We start from the raw sequence: 9,746 nt of genomic DNA on the forward strand, positions 1-9,746 counted from the left end.
ACTGCATGAATGTTATGATTTATTGGTGATGGCTTTGGTGGTAAAGTTTTAAGAAAAATGTTGGCACGTAAAGATGCTCAAAGGGGTGATTGAGTAGGCAAAAGAGTTGGACGTGTTCAGCGTGATGAACTGTTTTGTGACTGGATATCTAAGAAATAAGTTATGTTGGTGGTTTTAAAGGGAACTAAAGGCATGGTTAAGTTCAAGTATAACAAACACATTTGACGGTGTTTAGAATTGAGTTGCTGGAGGAGGAACAAAGCAAACTTTAGTGCATAGTTATTTTGGTGAGACTTCAAGAAACTGTTTTTGAGTTTACCATGAAGGATAAGTTACAGCTAGTTTAAAGTACAAGTGATGAATTAACGAACTCCTTTAGAATAACTAGCTAAGTTGATGTCATTAAAGAAAGTCAATAGTTGGACATGAGTTTGAACTTTATCAAACAAGAAAAGAGAAATTAGTGAGTTATAAAGATTGCTAAATGGTGGAGAATGCCTTACTAAGGGTGGAAGTCCGAAGTTGGAAAATAGAATGTAGTTTTTGAAGAGTTGTGAATTAAGTTTTACTTGGATAAGTGTAAAGAGAAGAAAAGTATTTGAGAAAAGTAATATTTTGTCAAGTAAGGTAGAGCATTGCGCAACATGAGTGTTGCACTTAAGAAAATTTTATGGCAGAGTTACCAAGTTGAGAAGGCTACTTAGGAACAAGAGTATGACAAGGGAGCTCGATACTCGAAATTGTTCGAGGACTAAAACTTTCGAGGACGAAAGTTTCTTAGCGAGGGAAGATTGTAACACCCAATAAATTTAAGGAACTTATTATGGGTATTACATTAAGTGGACTTCAAAGTTAAGGAATATATTCGGTTGTTTTGTGTTGGATTAATTAAATATATATACATGGGTGTGTATATTTAATTAAAGATTTTGGAATTCGGTAGAATTTGTTATTAATTAAGACGTGAGAGCCAAGTATCCCAAGTTGTTCAAAGATTAGAACTTTCGAGGACGAAAGTTGTTAAAGGAGGGAAGATTGTAACGCCCCAAAAATTTAGATAATTTTGGAGTCAGTTATCTTAATTTTGTTTATCTAGATTTAATTTATTGGGCGTTATTTTGAATCCATTTAATGAGAATTATTTGATTTAAGTGGGAATTAAAATTAATTAAATATTTCTTGGATGAATATTTAATTAATTAGAGGTTTTGACACGTGGTGTTTGTTGAGTTTTTATTAAATGGTAGGTTAAGAGGATTAAGTAAAGTTGTGGATTTTAGTGTTGTTGAAGTTGAATTTAATTAAATAATTATGGACGTTATTTAATTAAACCGTAGGGTGGAAAGTTTGTTGGAGATTTGATAATTATATGTATACGTGGAAATATATATATAATTATTATGTTAAAGGAAAAGATAATTATATTTGTTGAAATATAATTATTTAAGGAAAAGATAGTTGTATTTTGGAGAAAGGATATTTATTAAAGGAGAAAAAGTAAAATAATTATATTTTGGGAAAATATAATTATTTGTAAAAGGATAATTAATTACTTTGGAGAAGATAAATAATAATTAATTATTGTGGAAGATAATTAATTATTTTGGAGAAAGATAAATAATAATTAATTATTGTAGAAGATAATTAATTATTTTGGAGGAAGATAAATAATAATTAATTATTGTGGAAAATAATTAATTATTCTGTAGAAAGATAAATCTTCTTGATTATGGAGTGGAGTTGCTATGGTTGGGTTAAGATAATTCACGTTGAAAGTTATATATATATAATTATTATGTTAAAGGAAAGGATAATTATATTTGTTAAAATATAATTATTTAAGGAAAAGGTAATTGTATTTTGGAGAAAAGATATTTGGTAAGGGAGAAAAAGTAAAATAATTATATTTTGGGAAAATATAATTATTTGTAAAAGGATAATTATTTTGGAGAAAGATAAATAATAATTAATTATTGAGGAAGATAATTAATAATTATTTTGGAGAAAGATAAATAATAATTAATTATTGTGGAAGATAATTAATAATTATTTTTGGAGAAAGATAAATAATAATTAATTATTGTGGAAGATAATTAATTATTTTTGGAGAAGATAAATAATAATTAATTATTGTGGAAGATAATTAATTATTTTGGGAGAAAGGAAAATAATAATTAATTATTGTGGATGATAATTAATTATTCTGTAGCAAGATAAATATTGTTTATGGAGTGAAGTTGTTATGGTTGAGTTAAGATAATTCATTTTGGAAGTTATAAGTGATTTATTAGAAAAGATTTGATTGATTAAATTAATTGAGGACTTGAGTTAATTTGAGATTTTGGAGGGAAAAGTTAGTTTTGGTGGAATTGTAATTAATTGACTATATATATATATGGATATATATATTTAATTAATAATTTGGAAAAGTGTAGTTAATTATATTATGGAATATAATTATATTTATTTGGAAAAGAAAATAATTCATGAAGAGAGAGATGATTGATTTTGATTGGACGAAAAAGATATATATTTATAAGAGAGAATAATGGTTTAAATAAATATATATTTATTGTAGATTTTGGTGAGAGAAAAATAATAATAATAAAGAAGTATTATTATTATTACTAATGGTTATAAATGCCTAAGATTAAGGCATTGATTTATGAAAGATAATGGGAATAAAGATATATGTATATTTTTTGGTATTATATATATATATATATATATATCCTAAAAGGAAAAGGAAATAATAATAATAATAATTATTATTGTTATTATTTGGGTCTATAAATAGCATTGGAATGCTTAAGATGGAATTAAAGGAAAAAGAAAAAGGTTCTTTATCTTCTTCTCTAAGATAACCCTCTGCTGTCGCCGCCTCAGTTAAAGTTAAGATTGGTCTCTTTAGAAGCTTGATGATTTAAAGTGATGAATTAAGAGGATTTTTCGACCTCCATTTGAGTAACCTTGGTAAGCAAATAAAATTAAATTAATATTTTATTAATTTAATTTTGGATCTATTTGGGTTTTCTGTAAAAGGTTCAATTGGCTAAACTTTTTAAGATTTAAATCTTGGATTTTTCCCAATCAAGGTTGAATTGGTTTCAACCCCAATTTTTAGAAAGTTAATTAATTTGGGAGGATTTTTGGATGTTAGCCAATTGCTAATTTCATTAATTAAGATACTAAGTGTTCCTTTTATGATTAGGATCAAGTTAATTGGAGAATTTTACTATCAACTAGGGAGTACCTTTGTTTGGCTAAAATCTCCAGGTAAGAGATTCTCCTACTAGACCTTCGAACTGAATTCAAGAGACCGCATGTAATTATGATTATGCATTGATGGTAGCTAAGATGCATAATTTGAGGATAATGATTATACTGAGATTATGATGATAGTTGATGTTGATGATGATGACTGAGATTATTATGTTGATGATTGATGATGATGACTGATGTTATGTTAATGACCGGTAGTATGTTGTTGATGACTGTTGATGATTGTTAATGCATGATATATTAATCACATGATTAAGGACGTTAAGATTAATACTCATGCCATGTTATGATGTTATGTTATGCTACATGCTATGGATAGGGTGTTCTGTTAACTTTGTCTATTAGAGTCGTACCTGCATGGGTGTCCTTCGGGATCACCACCTATTTAGGACTGAGTGGTCCGACGGGACGCCAGTCTAGCATGGATAAAGATATGATTCGAGTGATTCGACGGGGTCCTCGCATCCCGATTGTCTTAGTGTTACCCCCGGGTTCACTACAGACCAGCATGTCCTAGGTGCTCCCCCGGGACACCGAAGACCAGATTTTCGTTCCTACGGGAGCGCATGTTGCACGTGTTCGGGAACGTGCCAGAGATTGGGTACCATTTTCAGGACTCTAATGGGAAGTTAACAGACACCTAGCGGGACTAGTAGTAGGTCCCTTACTGAGTATATGTTTATACTCACTCTTTCTATGTTTAACATTTCAGGCGAAGGTAAAGGTAGACGAAAGCTGGCGAGCGACAGAGAAGGATCCGTGACATGCCATATGGGGACTCAGTTTTGCTTCCGCGTTTATGTTTCAATGTTTTCATATTCCGTTTTTAATGAAAATTTAGTCTTCCCTCGTTTCAAAAAGGTGTCTCTTGTCATTGTTTCTTTTTAGTAACGACCTCAGCTTAGTATAAAGAGTTGGGTCGTTACAGATACTTTGGTAGGATTATTGGAGAAGATTAATTTTGTTTTAGGAGATTTCAAGTTTGACTTAATTTGAAAGAAATTGTTACATTACATTACATTAAATATGTTCCAAATTAACCCATTAACTAAAGCTTAAAATTGTTCGCTATGTGCAAGTAAAAATAGCTGCAAATTTTTCTTTTGATATTCCTGAATGTCCAAATCAATTTATGTATATCTTGATTAATCTGACAAAACAACTCATCTGACCTAAAATAGCTACAAATTACTAATATAGAATTAGTATACAGTTTAAATAATAAAATATCCAAGAAGATTTTGTTGGTACGCCATCAAAATTATTTTAGTGGCATAGATTGTTAACTATCACTTAGTTATTCAACCTTTGTATTAAAAAAGAACATTTTTAAAAATAAAAAAATATTAAAATTATTTATAAAATATAATAAAATTTATCTAACTCCCTTTGTTCCATTTAAATTTTGGTTTTGCTATTTATACAATTCTCTTTAAAAAATATTTTATTATTATTATTAATCATTTTGTCAAAACTAAGCAAAATCTAACATAACCACCTATCACTTGTTTAAAGATTAAAATTAAAATAATTTTGAACATGAAAAGTTCAAACCTTTTCTGCCAACTGTCTTTTACTTAAATATAAAAGAAAAAAAAAATAGAACCTTATTTTCATTAGAAAATGAATAAATAAAGTGAACTAAAATATTACAAAATTCTAAAATTTATCAAAAATATATTAAAAATCTTACCATGTTTACCACTAAAAAAAAATTAAATTTTACTTATTTGTACATTTACAATCGTTTTACTATTTGAAATATTTTTCCTACCTATAATTGACCAATTTAAATTAAAATTAGAAAACATAAATAATGTCTATGTTTGTAGCCTCGTGACTTTTAATAAACCAGAATTTATATATATTAGTAAGCTAACACGTTTTATAGTTTTAATTTAAAAGTTTAATTACTTAATCAATTTTATTATATTTAAAGTATATAAAATTCATACTACATACATTAAATTTATCATTTTTCACTATTTAGAATATTCTCAACATTTGTTCCATACATACTTGTTACCTAAATTTATCATTTTTTATTAGTTTTCAAAAAATGTATTGTAGTACAATTTGAAGTAGGGATTTGAACCCCATATCTTTTATTCTTGGATACAAAACATGTCAGTTGAATTGAGCTTATGTTGGTTATTTCTCACTATTATTGTATCTTGTTTTTCTTGATCAAACTAACATTTTCTTATTTTAGATAAAAAAAAAAAAAATTCAAATATTCCCAACACTTCTCCTTCGTATCCCTTTTTCTTCCCTAAATTTCTCAAGTTATCGGATTTTTTTTATTATTCTCACATTTTTCTCCATCAAAATAAATTAAAGCCCTTATTTTAAATTAAATTCTAAAAATAAACCTTATTGTACATTAAAAGAGAAAAAAAATTAAAGTGTATTAAGGATGACTTACAATTTTTTTTTTCTTGATAATATTTTTCTAGAGATACTCAAAAAAAAATGTTGGAAGAAAAATACACACAATAATACAGTTAAAAGAACTACGAAATAAAAAACAAAAACAAAAGAAAGAAGAGGAGGAATTGAAGTATAAATCAAAATTTTAAAAATGTAGGTGAATCGAAGTAAACATAGGACTTTGCGCAAGAAAAATATAGGGAAGAAAATACATAAAATAATACAAGAAAAACTAGGAGACAAAAAACAAAACAACAAAGTTTTCACAAACAAATATAAATCAAAAGAATGGAATATCGAAATTTCTTATAAAATGAAGGAATATTTAGCAAGGTTTAATCTAATTTAGAATCATTATTTCACAATTGTCCTAATTTCAAGATTTTGCTTATTAAACATAATATCCTTAACGTTTCGATAGTCCTTCTATTAATTAACCTTCATTTTCATTTTCGAGAGATAGGTGGATATATTGTTTTACAATCATATTTCTTTTTACTCATTTACACATTTATTTCATGTTATATTGTTAATATTCTCCAAATATTTAAAGTTGTGTCTCATAATTAACACAATACTTTTTTATTAAATGCATTACTAATTTTTTATATAAGATTCTTTAAAAGTACCACCAAAGTTTATTTTTTTATATTTACTTTTATGATGTTTTTTATAAGTAGAAATAGTATATGTCCCCTATGTTCAAAATGGATCTTATAATATATATGTTCTATTAGAAGTATAGTTGACTGATTCTCTTTGTTTTGTATTACTTGGTATATTTGTAGGTCAGATTATTTGTGTTTTCAATACTTAGATTATGTTCTAGTTTATTACAATGATTTTTTCAACAATTTGGACAACTATATCAATTATAGTGTATTATATAATATGAAGTATATATATGCAAAATAATTAAATATACATGTATATATATGAGAAAGTATATGTTAAATATATATCTTAATATGATGTATATATTATGTAACTTATCAAATATCTGTAATTGTTATAATTATATTTGATCTAAACATTGTATATATTTAAAATAACTAAACTAAATATGTGCACAAACATAATAATTTTACAATATATATATATATGTCCGAATAATATATGAGAAGCATGTATGTTTTTTTTTTCAATATGTTTATCGACACACAAAATAAACCATGGTATATTTTTTACTATATAAAATTTTGTAAAAGAAAAAATAAAAATGATAAAAACATACATAAATTTGTACAAAATTCGAGCAATATAAGAACACATGAATGGAAAAAAAAAAAAAAGGAAAAAATTAAAATGTAAACTTTATATAGGTAATACAATGTTTTAGGTCATAATAGTTATGATTATATATAATACATAATTGGGTAAGTCTTACAAACTTGAATATATAATCCACTTAAAATTAAGTGAACAAAATTTTAAAACAAAGCAAAATTAATAAACTCCACTTTTCTTACTTTTAGGGTACACAAGTTTGTGATTCTAAATACCTCTCCCACTGTTTTAGAAAGAAAAAAAAAAGAGCCAAAATGAAATTAGTTTGATATTAATTTCTTTTATGTAAAAAAAAAAAAAAAAAAAAAAAAAAAGTAACATTTGTCCCACAAATTTGCACTAATTTCTTGCACCCACCTAACACTTTACCTAAACTTTTTGGCCTTTATGGGGAGGCTCTTTCCTTTTTCTATTCCCACCTTCTTTCTTTTGGTTATGGTTATAATGTTTAATTAAACTAGGTAAATGTATTTTCATAAAATAAAAAAATGTAGATAGAGAGGGAGAGAAATAAATCATTTAGAGAAAGACAATATCTTTCATTACAAGCCTTTATAAGTCCATTTCAAATTAGCCCATAAAGTTGACATCTTTGTCTTTTACTTCAACCATAACAATTTATAATAAGACATCTAATCTATACTTTGATTATATTCAATTATTATAATCATACACAAAACTTCATTACCATTTAGTATATCTTCTTTGATTTTATCTATATTAATCTTCCACTCTTTATTTAATATTATACAATTTATAAAAATAAAAAAAAATCATTTTTTTCGTTTCCATTCTTAATTTTATGGAATTCTATTCCATATACTTTCAACAATTTAATTTTAATCAATAGCTAGATTTTATTATTTAAAATTCGTTGAAATTAAGTAGAGGATAAAGAATATTTATTGAAAGTATATAAAATAAGATAGAACTATTGGAAGTACATATAGTAAAATTCTTAATGAATAAATTTTATACCATTTAAATATATTTGATAGTGTAACTTCTCTAACAAATGGATGAATGATTAAATTAATAAAATAAATATTGAGTGATTTTTTTTAAAATAAAATTATCTATAATTCGTAGCTACAAAATTGTTAAATAAATGTTATTTTTAATTTCTATAATAATCATATTGGAATATATCAAACTTCAATTGTAATTGACATAATCTTTTATTCTCAAATTATAAAGTTTGATTTTCTTTATCTCACAGTTGTTTTAATAGATAAAAACATAATCAAAATTATTGTTTTGAAAAGAGACTGAAATTAAATAACATACACATATAACATATATGGAACTTTAGTAAAATAAGAAATAATATTATAAAAATATAAGGAAAAAAAAAGGTGAAAAAAAGTCATATGTCTAAAGGTGGTGGGGTAGGCTTTATTGGATCTCCTTTACCAAAGTGAAACCAATATGAACAAAAGAAAATTACAAAAAATTATAAATAGGCTACACATTTGATCCCATAATAATTATCTTATACAAATTTAGTGCACGAAAAAGTGCTAGTTTTTCGTATGGTAGAATGAATTAAAATATCTATAATTATAGTAAAATATATTAAGCCTATCAATCATAGATCACGTATATTATGATTTTTTGTTATATTTGTTAATAATTTCAATTATTTTTAAAATTTGAATGACCCTTCGATGAACGAAAAAGTGATCGAAATGGTAATAAGTAAATAAATAAAAATTAAACAAAAACTATTACAAATAATAATACTGTAAACCAAACAATTACATATATAATGAAATTTTAGAATCTAGCGATAATATGATTCTAAAATTAAATCATATATTTTTAATATTTTGGATTATTTTATTATAAAAGAAACTCAAAATTTAAAATCATATATATAGTTTTCAAAAAGGGGCTTTACTTTAATTTATTTGATTTTTTTTTTATATAAATCAAGTGGACTCTAAAAAATCGATTAACTAAAATTAGATGTGCATTAACTCAATTTTTTTTTTTATTTGTTTGTTTGTTTATTTGATTATTATTATTCGAGTTTAATATCTCTGGTGAAGAAGATGAAGACAAAGACAAACGTTAAATTTCTAATCACAATGGACTTCAATTACCAAATATTTATTTATATTTAATTTCCTTAACATATATATTTAATTTTAATTAATTTTATATATTTTAATGATTGATACTTTTAAAAACAATCTTTTGCACTAGTTTTTCCTTTTTCTTTTTTTTTTTTAATGATTGTAAAACAGTTATTTTATTAAATTAAAGTATGCTTAAAACATATGTAAATAGATGGTTTTTTATAAAGAAAAATAAATCAATTTTGTAATATTTTAATGTATTTTTGTATATGCTCCATGAATTTAACACTACTACTCATTTTGAATTGAATTTGTGAAGGTTTCAAGAAAGTTCTAAAATTAAAGAGGGTTTCTTTGAAACCCATTAAAAAGAAATTTTAAACTAAATTTGTATTAGATTAGAAGTTTTAAAACTATATAGAACCAATATTAAATAAAGCTCAAAATCTAGGTTTAAAAAATATAAACACAAAATCTAGTTTTATACCAAGTCAAGCATGCATCCATATCGTCAAGCTGAAGAGCAACACTTCTGTAACAAAGTTCTCTTTATATTTTCACATTCAAATCTCCATGGAATTAAGATCGTTTTCTTAATATATATATATATATATATAAACAAAAACATCCCAATTTTTTAAGGAGAAAAATGAAAGAACAAAAAAG

General features: G+C 25.0%; 1 long non-coding RNA gene across 1 annotated transcript; it reads left to right on the plus strand.

Annotated features, from left to right (window-relative positions):
• Nucleotides 1–2,841: 2,841 nt before the first annotated feature.
• On the plus strand, nt 2,842–4,295 carry LOC127149126 (uncharacterized). The gene is made up of 3 exons (XR_007820528.1): nt 2,842–2,973; nt 3,212–3,276; nt 3,995–4,295. It is a non-coding gene; the product is annotated as an uncharacterized LOC127149126 (long non-coding RNA).
• The last annotated feature ends 5,451 nt before the right edge of the window (nt 4,296–9,746 follow it).

Source organism: Cucumis melo, chromosome 4 (assembly GCF_025177605.1).
Source record: "Cucumis melo cultivar AY chromosome 4, USDA_Cmelo_AY_1.0, whole genome shotgun sequence".
Classification (NCBI taxonomy): domain Eukaryota; kingdom Viridiplantae; phylum Streptophyta; class Magnoliopsida; order Cucurbitales; family Cucurbitaceae; genus Cucumis; species Cucumis melo.